The following is a 23213-nucleotide window of genomic DNA, read 5'->3' as shown; positions in this document are numbered from 1 at the left end:
TGGTGGGTGGGGAGATTCCCATTATGTGTAGAGGGTACAATGGCAAAGGAAGATTGTGCCTGCATGGTGATGGGGTGGGTGGACACTTAGAATGGGGGGGTTCTCCATTGTCATTGAACGTGGGGGGAGGTTGGCCCTCTGTGTTTCAGGGTTGGGGGTATTCCTCTTGACTGCTAGGGGTCCAGATGTCTGGGTTGGGAGGGGGCCTTTCCCTATACTTTGAAATCAGGACGTCCATTAAACGGGTGCCCCGATTGCTGAATTCTAGCTTTCCAGTGAGCTGAGGCCCCAACCCCCAGTTGGCTGTGTGATCCCCATCAGCACTTTGAAATTGCACAGAGTGTTGTTTGATCTAGATCAAAAAGGGTTTCACCAATGAAAACCAATGGGTTTCACACCGCATCATAGTCCTTGTGAAGGAGAAATCCAACCCTGGCGGTGGTTGTTGGAGGTCAATCATCTCAGTCCCAGGATTTTGCTGCAGGAGTTCCTCAGGGTAGAGTCTGAGGCCCAAACACCTTCAGCTGATTCATTAATGACTTCCCTTCCATAATAAGGTTCGAAGTGGGATATTTGCTGATGTTCGAACAATATTCGGTGTCATTTGCAACTCCTCATGTACTGAAGCAGCAGCTGTCAATATGCAGCAAGACCTGAACAAGATTCAGGTTTGGAACAATAAGCAGCATGTAAGATTCCCACTGCACAAATGCCAGCCAATGATCATCTCCAGAAAGAGAGAATCTAACCATTTCCTTTGATAATGGTATTACAATTGCTGAATATCACACTATCAACTTTCTCGAGTTATCATTTATCAGAAGATGAAGTTTACTAGCCAGATAAACATTGTGGCTAAAAGAACAGGTTGAAAGCTGTGAATTGTGAGGTGGGTAACTCACCTCCTGACTCCCCGGAGCCTGTCCATCTAAAAATCAGGAATGTGAAGGAATACGATCCAGTTGCCTGAACGAGTGCCACTTCAACAACACTCAAGAAGCTCAATACAACATAGGACAAAGCAGCCCACTTGATTGGCACCCCAACTGCCAGCTTAAACATTCACTCCCCCGACCACCAACCCAAAATGGCAGCACTGTGTACGATATGCAATGCACAGCAGCAACTCGCCAAAGCTCCTACAACAACATATTCAAAACTTGAGACTTGTACCACCTAGAAGGACGATGGCAACAGGTGCATGGGAATGCCACAAGTTGCAAGTTCCTCTCCAAGCCACGCATAGAATTATATCATTGTTTCTTCACTGTGGTATATCAAAATTCTGCAGCTGCCTACCTAGAAGCACTGTGAGCATAGATGGACCACATCAGTTTAAGGAGGAGGCACACCACCACCACATTTATTGAAGGGAAATTAGAGGTGGGCAACAAATGCCAACAATGCCCACATCCCATGAAAGAATAACAAAAAAAAATGTAAAGTAGTATCAAAATGCTAAGCCTCACAGTTTCATTTGGTAAGATGCACCTTTTGTTTGAAATTTAATACTTTGAGATGAATGGGCATTTTTATTACTGAGCGAAGTCAACGACAACAAAAGGGGCTGGATTCTCCGGTCTGCCAGCTGCGTTTCCCGGTGCGGCGCGCGTCCGCTGCCAGCAGGATTCTCTGTTCCCGCACCTGAACAAATGGGGTTTCCCATTGTGGCCGCCTCAAGCGGTCGGGAACGCCACGGGCATCGGTGCACTGCCGATGGTCCGGAGGATCCTGTCGATGGAAAATTCCACTGAGGATATTTCAGTTCGACCCATTTTGTTCAATTTGTACATTATTAAATTGATAGTCATGTGAAATTTGTAAACAAATTATGTGGCAGATTACATTTTCAATGCGTGTTTTATATTTGACATTGATTTGAATATTTTTGAAACATTAATTGTATGTTCCCCACAGACTTCCGAATTCGTATGCCCTGTGGTTTTGAAAAACAAATATTCAGCAGTCAAATAATTTTATAGATGCTGTTTTCTGCATAATTGAAATGTATGATTCTGCACTAATTATACTTGCAATCAGCACCACCCAGAGTCATTACAGAGTGTAAATTCTGAATCTGTCAACTTGCCTTTAATTTTCACTTTGAAAAATAATGGACAGAGCACAGAATGATAGAAAAGTGACTGTCACTATAATTATCAAATCCACTAGCTTTTTTCCCCTTTCTTGGAGTGCTCAGATCTCAGCAACTCCAACAGAGGGAGTAAAAGCACTAATGGATTTGTTGATTTGGGTTATATTTAGTTTTTGTAGCCCAGCTGCCAACCATCAGCGTTTAGTGCTGACATCAGTGTTTCAGGAGCCCGTAAATGTAGCAACTGATGAACCTATAAACTGTCAGTCTTATTTAAGATGATTTTGGTTTCAATTGCACAAAAGATTGTTTGCATTTTAGGTAAATATTTTAAGAGGTCTTTAGGTGTCGCATAAGGTCTTTGTGACATATGTGTCGACTTTACAGGAAGATGAAAAACATTGTAAGGTAAGGGGAACCCATTTAAGTTGCTATCATGAACCTAAATTTGGCAAATTCATTGAAGATTCAGAAGTTTTCCACTGAGCAAGGTTTTGGCTTCAAAAACCGAATTCTAGCTGATGGGCCTACGTATGACGCTTACTGCCTATCCCTAATATGCAGATTTGCCAAAAACTGATCCCGCCCATTGCAGGCGGGATTCCCCTTGTAACATTGCAATGACTCTCATGAGGTGTTGTGAGCGAGGTAGATCGCGGGAGCGTGGTCTGCCGGCTTTCACTGGCCATGTTGCGTCGTGGTCAGCTGCTTTTCTGGAACAGCATGGCTGGAAGATCGCGCCCTATTTCTCTATCCACAGATGCTGCCAGTCCTGCTGAGTATTTCCAGCATTTTGAGATTCCATTTCACATTTCCAGCAACCGCAGCATTTTGTTTTCATTCTCACTAGGACACATATGTCTACCTTTAACAGCACCTTTTCTTGGAGGATGTGAATGGAGTCAAAAGATAAGCTATCAAGATCACAAACTTTGAGTTTAGTTTGTTCTTTCTTTGGATTGGGAAAATTTAAACCTCTGTCATCAATCCCCATGAAAACTCCACTCCTTAGCCACCATCATAATTTATCTCCCTGATAGTTGTCTGAAATGGAGCCAGACGCTAAATGGAGTCAGGTGTGACGCTGAGATGAATGTCACACCACAAATCCATGCCATCTCTAAGACCATCTATTTCCATGTTGGGAACAATGCCTGACTCTGCCCATACCTTAACTCATCTGGTTATGGTATGGACAGAATGGTAACACAGTGGTTAGCACAGTTGCTTCACAGCTCAGGGTCCCAGGTTCAATTCCCGGATTGGGTTACTGTCTGTGTAGAGTCTGCACATTCTCCCCATGTCTGTGTGGATTTCCTCCGGGTGCTCTGGTTTCCTCCCACAGTCCAAAGACATGCAGGTTAGGTGAATTGGCCATGATAAATTGCTCTTAGTGTCCAAAAAGGTTAGGTGGGGGTTACTGGGTTACAGGGATAGGTTGGAAGTGTGGACTTAAATTGGGTGCTCTTTCCAAGGGCCAGTGCAGACTCGATGGGCCGAATGGCCTCCTTCTACACTGTAAATTCTATGATTCTATGATGATTCTATCTGATCTTGAGACCCTCATCCACATCATTGCATCCAGACTTGACAGTCCTGATACACTTCTGGCTGACCTCCCACAATCTACCCTCAGTAAACATGAGGGGCGGGATTCTCCGAACCCACGCCGGGACGGAGAATCGCCGGGGGGCGGCGTGAATCCCGCCCCACCAGTCGGGTGCCGTTGGCAGTGGCCCCCCCCCCGCAATCCTCCGCTCCGCGATGGGCCAAGTGCCCGCCCGTTTTTGGCCGGCGTAAATCAACAAAGTCCTTACCAGCGGAACCTGGCTCTGCGGGCAGCCTGCGGTGTCCTCGGGGGGGGGGGGGGGGGGGGGGAGGGGGATCTGGCCCCGGCGGGGGCCCCCAAGGTGGCCTGGCCCGCGATTGGGGCCCACCGACCTGCGGCGGGCCAGTGCCGTGAGGGCACTCTTTCCCTCCGCGCCAGCCGTTGTAACGGTCAGCTATGGCCAGCACGGTGAAGATCCCCCCTGCGCATGCACTGGGATCACGTCAGCACACGCTGGTGCTCCCACCCATGCGCCAACTCGCACCAGCCGGCAGAGGCCCTTCGGCGCCGGTTGGCGTGGTGCCAACCCCGCTGGCGCCGGCCTAGCCCCTGAACGTGCGGAGGATTCTGCACCTTCCGGGCGGCCCAACGCCGGAGTGGTTTACGCCACTCTTTGGTGTGGGTACGGCCAACCAACCTGATACCGGAGAATCCCGGCCCAGGTTCTCCAAAATGTTGCTGCCCTTGTCTAAAATCGCACCAAGTCCTATTCACCCAGCATTCCTTTGTTCACTGAACAATGTTAGCTTCCAGTTACCATGCCTCGATTTTAATAACTTTCATCCTTGTTTTCAACTCCCTCCAGAGCCCAACTCCTCCATATCTCTGTAATATCCTGCAGCCCCAAATCCTGCTGAGATACCTGCACTTTCCTTATTCTGGCACCTTGAGCATCTCCAGTTTTAATCATTCCACCACAGGTGCCTGTGCCTTCAGCTGCCACGGCTCCAAGATTTGGAATTCCTTCCCTATGCTTTGCCACCACTCTACTTTTCCTTCCTCCTTTAATTTGCGGAAGTACCTTTTTTATTATCCCTAATATTGCCTTATGGGGATCATTGTCAAATTTTGCTTTATAACGCTTCTGTGAAGCACTTGGGGAGATTTGTTACTTTAAAGATTCTGTATAAGTTTTGTTATTGCCATTGTTGGTAAGGTTCACTTGAAGTTCAGAATTTTCCACCGCTCCCACCCTTCCCTGTGGCAGGATCCAAGGTCATGGAATGTGAATCGTAAAGCAGGAGGGACAGGATTTCCTCCGGAATCCCGCACACCTCAGCCCAGATGCAATTTTGCGGTGAGGTGGGCAAAGCTTTAGACGGGAAGCCTCCCGATGCATCTATTAAAGTCCTTAGGTGAGGATTTAATGGCCTCATAAGGACCATTTCCTGCCCAGCCCCAATTTTCAGGCTGGTGCGCACCCGATGACTCTCCCGCTCCGTTTCATAGAACATAGAACATAGAACAGTACAGCACAGAACAGGCCCTTCGGCCCTCGATGTTGTGCCGAGCCATGATCACCCTACTCAAACCCACGTATCCACCCTATACCCGTAACCCAACAACCCCCCCACCCCTTAAACTTACTTTTTAGGACACTACGGGCAATTTAGCATGGCCAATCCACCTAACCTGCACATCTTTGGACTGTGGGAGGAAACCGGAGCACCCGGAGGAAACCCACGCACACACGGGGAGGATGTGCAGACTCCACACAGACAGTGACCCAGCCGGGAACCGAACCTGGGACCCTGGAGCTGTGAAGCATTTATGCTAACCACCATGCTACCGTGTTTCAGGCAGGAAAGGGAGGGGAGGTGGCACGGGGAGGTGTCGAGCGGGGCGTGCCTCCTCCATCAAATATTGTTGGACTAGGGGCACTCTTCCCTCACGGACTGGAGGCCTCCAGCCCTTCCTTCTCTCCTGACACCCGACCACTAGCTGCACGATCACCCCAATAGCAACACCCTAGAGCATCCACACTTCCCCAGGACCGCTATTGGTTACCAGCACTGAGGTTCCCAGCACATATGATCAAGCACAGTGCTGCAGTTCCTCTCTGGTCACTGCATGCTATGTCTGGATAGGCTGGAGAGCTGTCAGACCACCTAATTGTCTGACAGTGTCCAAATCAGGGCTTCCTTCCCAGTGCAGACAGAAGTCACAATTGCTGCTAGTCAATGCTCATTAGAGTGTGAAATGGCAATGGGCCTGTCCAAGTTGGTAGAGATGCGATCCCTGACAACTCTTCAGATGACGGGCACTGAGCATTCGCCTTCCGGAATCCAGGCCTAAGTTACTTTGTCTTTTTCTCCTTAACTGTGTCTCTCAAAGGCATGGGCTAACAGCTATATCTATGTCAGCAAACTGCTACCAGATCTTTGCGATGCAGCTGCATATGGTGTGAGACGACAATTTGGATGATTGATTTTTCCTCCTTGTTCAAGACCGTATAGCCTCTTCTCAGTCTTCTCCTCATGATGTTGCTGATATCAGGAACCTTTGTAATGAGATGATCATGTCTGAAAGACTTGTGTAACAACTTTATGGAATTGCACATCCATTATGCTGTACCATCAAACTACTATGAATTGAGGTGCTCGAAATGTTCTTACACAGTGCAGTATAGCTTTTAAAAATTGGATGGGAAACAAACATGCAGCGAAAGCCATTTTCTGGTGCTGACATATGCCTTTTCATTTTGAATTTGGTTCCTCCTCCTCCAAAGTCATTCCATGCCTTAAATAGTTTTCTGAGTGATAAAATGGTAATCCAAATAATTCACTGGATACCTTCAAAGCTATTTTGGAGCCAAGCACCTTTTGCCATTGTCAGTGACGTGCTTATCAAAGTTTTTTAGGGACTTGGTGTGATTTAAGACAAGAGCAACAACATTTTGGAGGATCTCAGATTTACTGAGGGCAGATTATGGGAGGATAGCCAGGAGTGCAACAGGTATGTCTGGAGGTTTATCTCAGTTGGCAGAATAGCTGGTTCATGATGCAGTTTGCGGCCAATAGTGCGGGTTCAATTCCCTACCGGCTGATTATTCATGAAGGCCCACCTTCTCAACCTTGCCCCTCATTTGAGGTGTGGTGATCCTCAGGTTAAATCACCATAAGTCAGTTCTCCCCCTCAAGGGGGAAAGCAGCCTACAGTCATCTGGGACTGTGGTGAGTTAACTTTAATATGCATTGATGTTGATGGAGGATATCACATTCCTCATTAAACATTTTTCCAAAAGTTCCTTCATAGGTTGGAAAGGCCAGCATCTTTATTGCCCATTCCTAATTGCCCTTGAATTGAAGGGCGTTTTAGGAGGACAGAGTCAACCACATTGCTGTGGTCTGCAGTCACACATGGACCGGACAAGGTAAGGACAGCAGATTTGCTTCACTAAAGGACATTAGCGAACCAGATGTTGTTTTACAACAATCAATGGTAGTTTTCTCGGTCACCATTACTGAGATTAAGGGCATAATTCTCCCAAGCCCTTGCCAGCATGTTTGCTGACAGATGTGGGAGGAGGATATAGTGGAACTCCCAGAAATTGTTTCACACAGGTGTGAATTTACAGCGGTTCCTCCGCTGGTACCTGCCATGGCAGGTTGGAAAACCCACTGGAGGCCACAATGATCCTCATGTTCATCCCATTTTAGGACACAGATGAAGGCCCAACACCTACCCACCCCCGCCTTCCCCAACACCCACATGAGAGCCTTTGCGATGCCTGTGGGAATTCAAGCCAGCGTGAACTATTTTCGGAACAACATAACATGCAGATGTCAGTACTCACTTGAAAAATGCCTGGGGCTGCCTCCAGAGTTCATGATGGAGGCCGCCCACAACCCTAGATCCTGGAACGCAGCAGTGAGTCAGGTGTGCATCTGCAGGTGGGCCTTCCAGATTTGCTATCCTGGAGGTGGCACATCTTCCAGTCACATAATAGTCCTGGTGATCCATCTTCTGGTCTGAGTGCTCACGGAGATATATTTTCACTTTCAGCAGCTCACTTTCTTTCTTCAATAGTGAGTCAATGATGATGGATTCTTCTTCAATATGGAACCTGCTCACGACAGTGGACTATGTGACATCCAGGCCTGTCCCGCTACAGCATAAGGCGTAAAATACCCAGACGTATAATGGATGAATTCAGGGGTGGAAGTTTGGCATGTTTTCCCACTGACCTTGGCAGTGGGAAACGTTCCACGGGCGGGATTCTCCAACCCTGTGCCAGGCCGGTGAATCGCCGGGGGTGGCGCAGATCACGTGACACCGCACCGACGCCAGCCCGTGACTGAAGAATCAGCGCCAATCAAGCCGGTGCGGTCGCCGCAGCATCGGTCGGGGGCCATTCAACATGGGCCCCCTGGTGATTCTCCATGCTTGACGGGCCGAGTGCCCGCCAAAATCGGACAAGTCCTGCTGGCGTCGTTCACGTGTGGTCCTACCCTGCGGGACTTCAGCGGTCATGATGCAGGGGCAGTCCTGGTGTGGGTGAGGGGGGATCTGATTCCGGGGTGCCTCCACGGTGGCCAGGTCCACAATTGGGGCCTACCGATCGGCGGGGGGGGGGGGGGGGGGGGGGGGGGCTAATTGCAGGGGGGGGCCTATGTTCCTCCGCGCCGTGCTCCTGTGGGGTTCCGCCATGTTGCCCAGAGGCTGGTGCGGAGGAGGCAACCCACGCGCATGCGCGGCCTTGCGCCGGCCGTGGCTCGCATGCGTGGACCTGCGCCAGCCATGCTGATGCCAGTATCAGCAGCTGGAGCTGCGTGAAGCACTCCAGCGCCGTCCTGGCCCCCTTTGCGGCACAGGATCGCTGCTCCTAGGGGCCAGATGATGCCATCGTAAAACACTCCAGCGTTTACGATGGCGTCAACACTTAGCCCCAGGATCGGAGAATCCCGCTCCACATTCCCGCCATGGTACTTAGTCCCAAAATTGGAGAATTCCATTCTAGTTGTTCCAGATTTATTATTTGAATTTAAATTCCACCAGCTACTGTTCAGGAATTTGAACCAGTGGCCCTGGAACCTTTGGATGACTAGTCCAGTGACATTAAAACTATGCTGCTGTCGTCATTTTAGAGTAGAAAAATATCCTATTTACACAAAGACCAAGAGAGGTGAAGTAGTTACAGGTTCTACTATACCTTTAATTAAAATAAAAAAGGATCATGAGACAATTGAAGCACTAAAAGTTATTGATTTGCTTTTATGTTGTGTAAATTTAATGATTGGATTTCCTGAATTTGTACAATATTTTGTGAGATTTAGTTCCTTTAAGGACACGTTTCACCATTGTCCTATAATCATTAGTGGCTTTGACGATAATTTGTAGTCGAACAGCGGCCTAGACAGACAAGCATGCTGTGTCAGAGGCCAGCTTCAGAAGCTATTAGTATGTGCGCGTTTGCACTGACAAGTGGATGTTAAAGGTACTTGTACTGGAAAGGGTAGGGGGGCAAATTATGAATACCGACCAGTTTTCACATTTTGAATTATTTGCATGTTAGCACTTATTTACTTTTACATTTTTAGATAGGATATTGGGCATATTTATTATCTTTTCACTCACCTCACTCAATGTTTATACAAGTAGAATAAATGACAGGCTTAATTTTTTTTCTTGCTATAAAATTGTAACTTCTGTTGTTGATCGGCCAGATACCAGACCCAGTTGTGCACATGTGCATTCGGCTCACGCTATGTCCAACTGCGCATGTGTGGTTTTGCCCAATGTTGACAGCATTAGCTTTCGCGCGGACATTACTCACTTAACCATTCCTCGAGCTCTGGGTAGCAGTCCCTATATTCACCTTGGACTGGAGTAAGCCTATCTTCTTCTAAGAACTCACCCAACCTGCATAGTACTTGAGGATCTGTTTGTTTGTTTGTTTTGAACTGCAATCACTTTAATTGTAGGGGAAAAAACTGAAAGGTAAAGCTCGTGACTGAATGGAAACCTATGGCCAGCGGTTCATCCTCATACGAGGCAACTCCAGATTAACAGCATTGAGACACTGCAAACTTCATTCTTTATTTTATAATGCCTATCCTCTAAAACCCATCTCTGCAGAGAGACTCTTCTGTTTGCCTCTGTGCGTGTTTGTGCGCTGAGGATGTTTCTCGGAATAGGTAGATAATTATACTTCCAGAAGACCAGACTAAAATTGTGTTTTAACAAGTGCTTGCAAATTGTGAAAAAGAAGTTGTATAATAAACTCGTAAGTTTGTTCTTTGATTGAAAGAAGCCTGGATAAAGTCTCTTTTAGTTGGTCAGCAGTATTGAAGGTAAACGATTGGCCATTTTGGTGAGAAAATTAAACTCCTAAAGCTTAGATAATGCTGGATAATATAGGCACTCCTCCCATCCAGGTCATAACACTCCATCAATAGCAGTTCTAATAAATCAATATTATTGCTAAATTTCCTGTAGTTGAGAACGAATGTCGCATTGTTTGTAGCTTCCACTTCCAGGGTTATCTTTCCCCGCTATGACCCAGTCATCAAATTATGAAACAAGCATTGGTTGCAAAGATAATCAGTGTTTCTGCTTGAGTTCAAATAAGAAACACATGCATTCACTGTACCCCCATCAGGATTCAATACCTTGCTCTCACAGGCCCATTGCTTCCTTTCTTCTCAGATCTGTGCTATCTTTGATTCAGGCATCTGTCTGGACATTGTGGGCTTTGATGTCACAGGAATTGCAGCTGCATATGCAGGATGTACACCCTCTACAGTGACATCACCAAGCTTAGCCTTACTAGAATCAACTTCATTAACTTGCATATAACTTTTAAATGGGCTTGTTTGCTTTAATGTGTGAAAATAGATTGGAATTTAGGGGTGGGATTTAACTACCATGTTGCACCCGGTGCGAATCTGGGTGTGTCAGGTAACCAGTGGGAAAGTCCAAGATTGAGATTCGTACAAACCAGTTTGCAGTTGACACAGCCCACTCCTGATGTTGAGTTCTGGATCTTGCCCAAAATGGTGAGCATATCATTAATCCTCATTTATAGTCATTACAATCTCATTGGCGAGATTGAAGTCGAATGCAGTGGCCTCCTGGGAATTAACCGACTCCCAAGTGAAAAATCACGCAGGCGGCGTTTCGTACTCCTTTTTAACAATGGCAGCTGAGGGGAAGTGAGGAGGCGAGTGTTTGACTTCTTAAAAGAATGCTCGAAGTCGTCTCTAGGTTAACTGATGCTTTATTGTGCCCCACAATAAACTACAGTGGTACTTGAAAATATACTGCTTTACTTGTCTGCAACTAGGCCCAAAAGACTTGCATCTCCACAGTTGAGTTCCACCTCTTGTCTCTTCCACCCTCTAGCTCCAACTGGCTGAAGGCGGAGCTCCGGCATTCCTCCTATTTGTCCCCGCGCTGCCCCCTGGTGGTACATGTACACACACACAGGCGAGGATCACCACATCCCCCTTTTTCACTCTTTTTTTGTTTTTTTGTTTTTTTTTTTCTTAGCTGCAGAGCTGTAACAAAACACAAATGTAACAGTTAGGTTTATATACATATATATATATCAGGGCAGGGCCATGCATGTGTCAGTCCATGTTTACAGGTTCAGACGGTCAGGTGCACGTCTGATCCGAGTGGACCTCCTGAGTGGGCATGGAGATCCAGGGTCGTCAGTGTCCATGTGGACATCTGCTGCTGGAGTGTCAGGATGATGCATGACAGCGTCCTGTAGGTCCAGCGTGTCCTGCCGATCCAGAGTCGGAAAGACCCGTGGTCGAGGTGTGACTTTAAGAAGGTCTCTCCGATTTCGTCGAACCATTGTCCCAGCGTCCAACCGAACGATGTAGGACCGCGGCGATGTTTGGCGAAGGACCACGGCCATTTTGGACCATCCTCCAGCCGGGTTTCGCAACCTCACCGTGTCGTTGCTGGCCAACGGCTGCAGTACCTTGGCCTGCTGGTCATAGTGCTGCTTTTGCACTTGACGTTGGTGACGCATTTTATCCAGGACAGGCGAGTGATCAGGATTGGTGAATTGTAGTGCTGGTAATGTTGTCCGTACTTCCCTGTTGAAAAGCATCTGAGCTGGTGATAGTCCCGAGTTCAAAGGTGACGATCGGTACGACAAGAGGGCCAAGTGTACGTCGGATTTCGAGTCCTCAGCCTTGCTGATGAGTTGTTTAACTATGTGGACACCTTTCTCCACCCTGCCATTTGATTACGGAAAGTGTGGACTCGACGTTATGTGCTGGAAATTGTAGTGCTTGGCGAAGTCCGTCCACTCCCAGCTGGCAAAGCAAGGACCATTGTCGGACATGACCGTCCGTGGGATGCCATGCCTGGAGAAAGTTTCTCTGCAGGCCTTGATGACGGCTGCGGCTGTGAGATCCGGGAGTTGCAGGACTTCCGGAAAGTTGGAGTAATAGTCAATGATCAGAACATAGTTGCGGCCCATGGAGTGGAACAAGTCAATGCCCACTTTGTCCCATGGTAACGTGGCCATCTCATGCTGCTGCAGTGGCTCCTTGCATTGCGCCGGTCGATGTCTTTGGCACGTGTCACAAGTGAGCACCATGTTTGTAATGTCCTCGTTAATCCCTGGCCAGTAAACAGATTGTCGCGCTCTCCTTTTGCACTTTTCGGCACCAAGGTGCCCCTCATGAATCCTGTGAAGGATGTCCGCCCGGAGAGCCGTAGGAATGACGATCCTGTCGTTTCGTAGTATGATGCCATCGACCACGGATAGTTCAGTCCTAACATTTTGGAACTGTGGGCACCGCCCCTTTGGCCAGCCATGTTGCAGGTTGTGTAAGACTTGGAGGAGGGTAGCATCCTCCTGTGTTGCCTGACGAATTTGCTGTAGCCTTTCGTCCGTTGCCGGGAGCGTCTCCTTGCACCACTGTGCATGAGCTTCCACATCATTGATGGAAGCCGGTGGCGGGTTGTCAGCGTCCATGGCTCGTGATAGTGTGTCAGCTATCACAAGGTCCTTGCCAGGGGTGTAGACCAGCGTGAAGTCGTACCTTCGCAACTTCATCATCATGCGTTGTAGGCGCGGTGTCATATCATTTAGGTCCTTGTCGATGATATTGACCAGCGGCCTATGATCCGTTTCCACGAGAAAAGTGGGTAGACCGTACACATAGTGGTGGAACTTGGTCACCCCTGTGATTAGCCCTAGGCACTCCTTTTCTATCTGTGCATACCTGCACTCTGTGACAGTCATTGCCCGTGAGGCGTAAGCCACTGGGACCCAGTCCGACTGGTCGTTCTGTTGTAGGAGCACAGCACCAATTCCATATTGACTGGCGTCAGTGGAGATCTTGGTAGGTTTTGCCGGGTCAAAAAATGCGAGCGTTGGAGCTGCCATCAACTGGTGTCTCAGATCATCCCATTCATCTTGGTGAGCTTGGGTCCAGGCAAACTCCGTGTCCTTCCTTGTCATGTTCCTCAACGCCGTTGTCCGTGCTGCCAAGTTCGATATGAATTTACCAAGGAAGTTGACGAATCCGAGGAACCTTAAAACTGCTTTCTTGTCCTGTGGTCGCTGCATGCCCTGAATCGCAGCGATCTTCTCAGCGTCCGGCGTCACCCCATGCTCGGATATAGTGTCGCCCAGGAAGGTCAGAGAGGACTGTGCGAAAGTGCACTTGGCTTGGTTGAGCTTCAGTCCATACTGGTGGATCCTCTGGAAGACTTGCTTCACCCTCGCAATATGGTCTTCCTCTGTCGTGGACCAGATTATGATGTCATCCACATAGACACGGACGCCTTCGATGCCTTCTACCATCTGCTCCATAACCCTGTGAAATATTTCGGATGCCGATATGATGCCGAAGGGCATCCGATTATAGCAGTACCTTCCAAACGGCGTGTTGAAGGTGTACAGCAGGCGGCTGGACTCATCGAGCTGCATTTGCCAGAACCCCTGTGATGCATCCAGTTTGGTGAAGATTCGAGCTTGTGCCATTTCGCTCGTGATCTCCTCGCGCTTGGGAATAGGGTAGTGTTCCCTGCGAATGTTCTTATTGAGGTCCTTGGGATCTAGACAGATCCGGAGTGCACCCGACGGCTTCTTGACGCACACCAGCGAGCTGACCCAGTCAGTCGGCTGTGTGACGCTTGAGATGACACCTCGAGTTTGGAGACGCTGAAGTTCGGCTTTTAACTTGTCCCGCAATGGAGCCGGCACCCTTCGTGGGGCATGAATGACCGGTATGGCATTCTGTTTGAGCAGGATCTTGTACGTATAGGGCAGTGTGCCGATGCCCGAGAAGACGTCAGGGTAGTCGCTGAGTAGCAGTTGTATGTCCTCGGCAATTCATGATGCTGCAGCCGTGTTCATGAAAATCCGCTGAATCAGCCGCAAATCCTTGCAGGCTTGAGCACCGAGCAGTGAGGACTTTTTGTCCTCTACAATTTCAAAGCGGAGTTCTGTCATGACTGTTTGGTTGGCAACTCGTAGGTGGCATGATCCCTTTGAGACGATCTGGTTGCCGTTGTAGTCAGTGAGCTTGCATGCTGCAGGTAACACCTCGTGCGTCCCTGGGACGGATGCGAGATCTTTGCTCGTCAGCAAGTTTGCTGAGGCTCCCGTGTACAGTTTGAAGGTGATGGGGAAGTTATTTACGTGCGCCATGGCAGTCCATTCGCTTGCCGAATTGATGGCATGCACGTGACGAGGTTTTGTCGTCAGGTCCTGTGGTTCCGCTGTGGCATTAATAATTCCAATGCTGTACTCGTGCTCCCAGGAGTTGAATTCCTCATGGTCGGAATAATTGTCATCGGGTGCCTGAGTGTTCATGACATCAACTGTGCGGACCTTCATGTTCCCGTGCCGTGGCATTGAGGAGTGAAATTTTGCTGTAGACTGACATTTGGAGGCGAAGTGATTCATTTTTAAACACTTTCTGCACTTTTTTCCTTGAGCTGGACATTGCCCTTTTAAGTGGGAGGAGCCGCAACAATAACACGTCATGACGTCATGCGCATGTTGCGTTCGCGCATGCGCAGTGCGGTTTTCATTCCAGGGCCGGTATTGCGAGTAGTGCGCATGCGCATGCCGATCACTTCCGGGATCGCGTCTTTCAGGACGGTGCGCATGCGCAGACGGGCCGGAGAACGGAAGAGACGGCCTGGAGAACGGAAGAGACGACCTGTGAGGGGAAGCCACCATCTTTATATCTGCCTCGTGGTGAGTGTCTTTCAATGAATGCTTTTCAAACAACTCGTGTACCTGCTGCTTTTTCTGCTCATGTAACAAACATTTATCTATGGTAGTTTTGAGTGTTAAATCGCTTTGTAGTAACAGAGAATCTCTCAGATTTGTATCAGCAAGACCAAAGATTAGCTGATCTCTAATGAGTGAGTTTGCCAAATCACCAAAGTTGCAGCCTTGTGCCAGCAAGCGTAGGTCTGTCACAAAGTGGGAGATAGTCTCCCCGTGGTTTTGGAGTCTGCTACGCAGGGTGTACCTTTCAAGGATCTCACTGGATTGAGACTTCCAGTGTTCATCAAATTTCGCAATTACCACGTCATACTTAGTTTTGTCTGCAGCATCAGCATATGTGAAAGAGTTATATGTATTTAACACCTGCTCGCCACCCATTGTGACCAAATGTGCAATTTTTCTGTCATCAGCGGCTGTATGTAAGTCCAGAGCTAACAAATGCATCTCAAACTGTTGTTTATACATTTTCCAGTTGGAATGTCGATTACCTGTAGTGCGCATTGGCCCTGTAAGTAGCTTGTGTTCCATCATTGCAGAAGGTCGTCTGTAGTTGAGAGGCTGCAGAGTCTGGTGGCCTGCCTGTTGTTGTTGCTTTTTGTTTTTTTTTTGTTTGCTGGTTCCTTTTGTTCAGAGAAGCCACTCCTGTACCATGTTTGACTTCTTAAAAGAATGCTCGAAGTCGTCTCTAGGTTAACTGATGCTTTATTGTGCCCCACAATAAACTACAGTGGTACTTGAAAATATACTGCTTTACTTGTCTGCAACTAGGCCCAAAAGACTTGCATCTCCACAGTTGAGTTCCACCTCTTGTCTCTTCCACCCTCTAGCTCCAACTGGCTGAAGGCGGAGCTCCGGCGTTCCTCCTATTTGTCCCCGCGCTGCCCCCTGGTGGTACATGTACACACACACAGGCGAGGATCACCACAGCGAGTAGCCCTTTCCATTTTCCAGCATGCAGCTCATGAACACCAGACCCGTCAGAGGGGTTGGGCTGATGCATTCTAGTTTGGCGGTCACCCCTGGGCCAGGGTGGTGAGGGGCTTTTCGTCTGTAGGGCATTCGGGGGCGGTTAGCACAATTGCTTCACAGCTCCAGGGTCCCAGGTTCTATTCCCGGCTTGGGTCACTGTCTGTGCAGAGTCTCCATGTTCTACCCGTGTGTACGTGGGTTTCCTCTGGGTGCTCCGGTTTCCTCCCACAGTCCAAAGATGTGCAGGTTAGGTGGGTTGGCCATGATAAATTGCCCTTAGTGTCCATAAAGTGTTGATAGAGTTACTGGGTTATGGGGATAGGGTGGCTTAGATAGGGTGCCCTTTCCGAGGGCCGGTGCAGACTCGAGGATGGGAAAAAAGTGGTGTACGATGCCTGCCAGTTACATTTTTCAAATGCGCACCAGGTCAAAGTGCAGTAAATTGAGTGAGAAATGAAAAAGAATATAAGATTGGCAAAGATACAACATGAGAAGAGGTTGGCAATTTACAAAATGGTAACCCCAAAATCTTCTACAGGTGTGCAAATAGTAAAAGTATCAAAGAGTAATTTGACAAAGAAACGTGTGAGATAATGCATTTGGGAGAAGGGATGGGTTGTGGCAATGTGGACTAAATGGCATGGTTCTAAAAAATGTGCAGGATCAGAGGGACCAGGGAATGCATGTGTATGAATTTTTGAAGGTGGTGGGCATATTGAGAGAGTAGTTGGCCAAGACAGCTGGCGGTATTGAGCACAATGTATTGAGTACTGCTAAACTGAAACTTTATAAAGTTCTGGTTGGGAAACAACTAGAACATTGCATCGAGTTCCGGTCAGCATACTTTGAGGAAGGATATCAGGATCTTTGAGAGGGTGTAGAGGTGATTTACCAGAATGTTTCCAGGGATGCACGGTAGGCAGCACGGTAGCATTGTGGATAGCAGAATTGCTTCACAGTTCCAGGGTCCCAGGTTCGATTCTGGCTTGGGTCACTTTCTGTGCGGAGTCTGCACATCCTCCCTGTGTGTGCGTGGGTTTCCTCCGGGTACTCCGATTTCCTCCCACAGTCCAAAGATGTGCAGGTTAGGTGGATGGGCCATGATAAATTGCCCTTAGTGTCCAAAATTGCCCTCAGTGTTGGGTGGGGTTACTGGGTTATGGGGATAGGGTGGATGTGTTGATCTTGGGTAGGGTGCTCTTTCCAAGAGCCGGTGCAGACTCGATGAGCCGAATCGCCTCCTTCTGCACTGTAACTTATATAATAATCTATGATGAGTGATGTTAACTACATATCTGGATTAGAGATGTTGGGCGGAATTCTCCGCAAGGCCTGACGCCGTTAAGAAACCCGGAGAGGTTCACGACGGCATTGGAGGCCGCTCCTTTCCCCTATTCTCCCCCCCCCCCCCCCCCCCGGGGGGGGGCTAGGAGGGCCGTGCCGTAAATCTCGGCCGCGGGGCCTTGTCGCTAGCGTCAAGGCCCGGCGCGCCGAGAATGATGCGGCCGGCGCGCCTAATGATGTCAGCCGCGCATGCGCAGGTTGGCCGGCTCCAACCCGCGCATGCACGGCTGACGTCACGGCGGCTGACGGCTCAAACAAGCGCATGCGCGGTTGCCGTCTTCCCCTCCGCTGCCCCCGCAAGATCTTCCGGGGCGGTGGAGGGGAAAGAGTGCGTCCCTTTGAGACGTCGGCCCGACGATCGGTGGGCACCGATCGCGGGCCAGTCCCCTCCCGAGCACAGTCGTGGTGCTCACTCCCCTCTCCGCCCACCACAAGCCAGAAAACTGGTTTTGCCACCATGTTCACGCCGGCAGCGACCAGGTGTGGTTGCCCACGGCGTGAAACGGCAGGCCGCTCAGCCCATCCGGGTCGGAGAATCGCCGGTCGCCGTGAAAAATGGCGGCCTGCGATTCTCCGAGCGGCGTGTCGCAAAACGCGACACGCCATTTTGGGGGGGGGGGTGGTGAAAGAATCGCGGGTGGTGCCAGAGCGGCCCTCCCGCGATTCTCCCACCTGGTGTGGGAGCGGAGAATCGCGCCCGTTGAGTTTGTTCTCTTTATCAGGTTAACAGAGATTTTGGTAGATGTCTGCACAGGGATACATCGGATATATTGCACAGAAATAGGCCATTCTGCCCTACTAGCAAATGCCAGTATTTATGCTTCACTTGAGCTGTCTCCCATTTTTCCTCCTTAAATCTATCATTGTAACTAACCCTCTATTCCCTTCTTCCTCATATGCTTGTCTAGCCTATCCTAATTACTTCAACCACTCCCTGTGGTAGCAAGTTCCACATTCCCTCTGCTCTTTGGGGAAAGAAGTTTATCATTAATTCCTTATTGGATTTTTAAAACTTCTTTTTGTCGGATGTCACTGGCAAGGCAAGCAATTGTTGCCCATCCCTAATTACCCTGGAATGGAGTGGATTGCTGGGCCATTTCAGAGGGCATTTAAGAATCAACCACATTGCGAAGGATTTGGAGTAACATGTAGGCGAGACCAGGTCAGGATAGCAGATTTCCTTCCCTAAAGGTCATTAATAAACCTTATAGATTTTCATGATAGTTTCATAGTCACCATTACGGAGACTAACTTGCTGGAGGATAATATAGTAAAGTGTGTGATTATTCAGTTTGCTCATAAGAATAAAAAAGCAGACTACCTTTTAAAAAGCTCCCATCGGGGAATGGAGTAGAGAATCCCATGAATCTCTTCCTGAGCTTATTTGACAAGAATACACTCTACTTCTCCATTATTTTAGTTTCTTTGTTAATCTTTAAATTCCATTGGTTAAAGAGATAGACTGTTGATCCCTGATGCCCCATTATTCTGGCTAATATTTTATTAGTTTGCTTTTCTAAAACATTACAAGGGGAAAGAGTTTAGGGCTAAAGTGTGAGGGTAGAAGACAATTACACATACCACAAGATACATAGGGCGAGATTCTCCCAAAAGGGGAGAAATCGTAAAGCTGCCGTAAAACCCAGGCGGGTTTTACGGCAGCGCGCCCCTTCCCGACCGGGGACCGATTCTGGTCCCCGGTCGGGGCTAGCAGCCCGACGCCGTAGGCTCCGGCAAGACGGGCTTAACGAAAATCGTTAAGCCCGCTTGCCGGAGTTAGCACCGGCTGACGCGTCATATGACGTCAGCCGCGCATGCGCAGTTTGGAAGACTCCAACCCGCGCATGCGCGGGTGACGTCATCGCGTTTTTGCGCGAAACCCGCGCATGCGCGGGCCGGGTTGCCCCTCAGCCGCCCCGCGAATGGATACTGCGGGGCGGTGGAAGGACAAGTAGTGCGCGGGCATCGGGCCCGCTGCCCGCGATCGGTGCCCACCGATCGCGGGCCCATGGCACCCTTGGCACGGCCGTGGTACGGCCGTGCCAATCGGTGCCATGGTTATTAATAGCGAGTTTGTGACGCCGTTTTTACGAACGGCAAGACCAGGTGTGTTTGCCGTTCGTAAAAACGGCGGAAAGGGCTGGGACTTCGGCCCATCTAACAGCTGAGAATCGCTGCCGGCCGTAAAAAAAACGGCGGCAGCGATTCGGGTCGGGACTTCGGCGGGGGGGGGGGTGGGAGAATAGCGGGAGGGCGGCAAAAATGTCGGGAAGGCCCTCCCGCTATTCTCCCACCCGTCGTGGGGGGGCGGAGAATTTCGCCCCTAGTTTCAGTAAAACTGTCATTCTCGGAACAGTTCATCAGTAACCGGAATGCTGCCAGTAATGCCAAACATAGACACCACAGCTATCACCCTGTGTCATTCATTAACGTTGCTTCTTTGAAATAAATGTATTCATTGAAATCTGACACTATGGGCAGCTCTGTAGAGTTGGGGGTTGGGGTGGCAGGGGGGTGGTGGCACAAAAAATTGGGTGGAGCTGCATAAGGACACTGTCTTGATGCATGCCCCACTGGGGGTCTTTCTCAAGCATTGGCTGGGATGTCAATCAGCTGCCCGGTCCATGGACGTGGGCAACTAATCTGAACAATTCAGGTTCCAATTGGGCATGACTTTTTTTACAGCTCTCAGCCATTTTACCAGTGGTGGAGCTGACATGGAGAGGTCATCAGCTTAATGGCAGCATCCTCCATGTGGCACTCCAGAAACCCATTGGAAATGGAGGTCTCAATGCTCCACCAACCAGGCTAAATGATAACGACCCACCCGGACACATTTTCCCTACCCCAGTTTAAAATATTTATTTGTTTTTGCCCCATCCCATAGAAGGATGCCTCTCTTGATCGGGCTGCTGAGGCCCGACAGCTGCCAGCTCTGTGAAAAGGCCAGCAAGTTCAAAAGTTCATCTATCATCCTTTTTAGAATGGCAAGCATGGTGGTCAACGGCAATACATTTGACTTTAAATGCTTCTCTGGAGACTGGAGGTATAGGCATTTTAAAAATAAAAGGAAGCTATGCATTCATGATCACCGTTCATGTCAAATTCAATGAAGTACTTTTTGAAATTCTGTAGTGCACATGACGTGGTAGCCAAAATGTGCATAGGAATTTCCCAAACATCAATGTGATAATAACCAGATATTCTGTTTAAGAACCAAACAGTGAGGCATTTGGTTCAAATCAGGTACCAAAACAGACTATCTGAGATAAAACTGAATGGGGGCCAAACAGGATAGGGATGATGTAAGAGAGAATGAATGTGTCAATGGATAAAATGTTCCATTTGTCAGGAGACAGAGGAGGGGGAAAGATACTTGCCATGAGATCATGATAAGTGATTAAAGTAAAGACAGAAGATGATCTGTAGAATGAGGGGCTTGTTTATGGAAGTTGAGGATACTATCACAGCCATGGGGTAGAATGAGAAAGGGCAACAGCATGGGAAGTATGCTAGACCCAATCCTGGGCTCTATGTTTCACAGTGGAATCCTCACCGAAGCAAAAAAATAAGACATTTTGAAAGGTGCCATTATGAGAATATCTGGGTCTGAAACAGAGGCAATGGAGGACAGGAATGAAATCCTTACAAGAAACAGAGCAGTAAGAAGTATAATTCAGATAAATGTGGAGATCTGTGGGCGTGTCACAGATATCAGTGAAAAGTCCATTTCTGTAAACAGAGGGATAGGGAAAAAAAAGGGAAGTCAAGGATGAACCTCAATGGAGTGATGATAAAGTAGGCATATGCAGTCAACTAAACAAAGGGTGAGGTCTTCTGGTTGTTCACAGCAGTGGGATCTTCCTGTCCCGCTGGTGGCAGACCCCCAACGCAGGTTTCCCGGCGGTGTGGGGTGGATTCAATAGGAAATTCCATTGACAGCGGCGGAACGAGAAGATTCGCCAACGGCAGGCCGCTGACAATCACCGTGGAGAGGCCAGAGAATCTCACCCATAGTTAGATCTTTATGCACAGCAGGATCTTCGAAGAAACAAGATTAATTTTATTCCTTTTTTCTTGACAGTATTAGCTCAAGAAAGAATTTTGGCCATGCTACAAAACAACGCCCCTGAATAAAAGCATGGGGTTCGTGACGTCCACCAATACAGGTAGGCTTTATATCTTCCCACCTGAAAGATCAAAAAAACTGCAAATCTTGGTTTTCATTTTACTCATACTTGTATGAATACAGTATTGGTTTTCAAGGAAGTCATGTTTAAGGCTTCAGAATGGCAGATGGTACCTCCTTTTTTGGAACAAGGCTGGTTGCTTTTTATTAATATTAATTTACATAGAGGTGCTTTGGATGAAAGATAAATTGAATGCATTTGACGTCCTGAAGAAAAACATAAAATCCTGGAAATAATTAATGAACCTGAAACATTGGGCCAGAATATTCCCTTTGAGGCAGGAATCGGGAGACGGGTCACTTCCCAACCTTGTGATCATATCTCCTCTATGTCTGCCAATCATGTTTTCACCCTATAAAGTCAAGGGCAAACTCAAGTTGGTACCACCATCCCCTGAAACAGTGTGGAGGCAGAAAATGAAACTGCCGGACGCCGAGGCATCAACTTAGAAGGTCTGCTTATATTAGCTAGTTCTTTGGGCAAGTTCTGAAGATGAGTGTGAGGCCCTCAAACATTCACCCCCACTATCCCCTCACCTCCATACTCCCCCAGGCTCCTCATATCCCCCACATCCCCCAATTCCCCCACACCCCCATGGCGCTGAATCTGCTCTATATCCGGCATTTCCTCCATCACCCCCATGTCCAGTCACCCATCCCCACATTCTCGAAACACCCTATGCCCACACATCCAGTGTCCACTATGCACAAAACTATTGAACCCTAAAAAGCACTGGGAAATCTTTGAAATGCTCATAAAACTGGCAAAGTAAACAATTATTCATAAAATTGTTTCAAAAAACATAATCCTATTATTTGGTCAACAAGTTGTCAAGCTAAACAAGCTCTCAAGGACTAAATTTCCCAACTGAGCAGCCCCACCTTTAAAGGGCCCCAATCCACCAAATTATCACTTCTGGGAGGTAAATACAGGATAAGGTTCGCCTTGCCAACTCTGGAAGTAAATTGTAGGCAATCACGGGGGTATGCAGATGCCTAGGTTCATTACATAGAAGGTCCAACTTGGTTCTCTGGACCTTTGAGCAGTTTCAGAGGCTGTTCGACCCTCTAGTTCTCATACCACCTTGTTTACCTGTCAAAAGGTTCCTGCCTCTAGGATAGGGTGCTCCCATGATTCCCAACATCTCTGAGCTCGTGTAAACACTCAGAAGCCGGTGATGGGAATGGCAAGTCGAAGTCACACACCTTTTTTTGCATCCAATCGATCTGGATTCGGCCCATTTCTGAACAGAAAAATCTGGCCCCGTTGACTCTGTTTCACTGTCGACAGATGCTGCAAGGTTTTCTGAATATTTCCAGCATTTTAAGTTTTTATTTCAGATTACCAGCAACCACAGTATTTTGATTTTGTCCTGTATCTTTGTTTGCTACGATGCATCATAGGATGAAATGTATGCTAATCATTCATCACCTTATGCTATGATCGCCTTGGACTTTGGGCGCAATTCAGCCACCACATTGCTCCCGGTGTGAAGCCGGGCACAATGGGTGAATCTGTGAGAGCCACAAATTGGACTTTGCACCAGGCCGATCGCCAGTTACCTGACTTATTACATTCAGTGCAATCTGGATGGCACCCTCACTAGGCCATTTGGCTCATTTAAACATCCCACTGCCGCATTCACCCAGCATCCAGGAGTCGACCGCACACCTGTGAGGCATGGTAGTAATGGTTTCCACAAGCGTGGACCAGGTGTATTGGCCACTCGGAGTCTCAGAGGGAATTAGAGCCCCCTGGCTGGTCAGGGACAGGGCAGGGTAGTATTCTAGC

Source organism: Scyliorhinus canicula, chromosome 14 (assembly GCF_902713615.1).
Source record: "Scyliorhinus canicula chromosome 14, sScyCan1.1, whole genome shotgun sequence".
Taxonomy (NCBI): Eukaryota; Metazoa; Chordata; class Chondrichthyes; order Carcharhiniformes; family Scyliorhinidae; genus Scyliorhinus; species Scyliorhinus canicula.
This window is presented reverse-complemented; position numbering follows the sequence as displayed.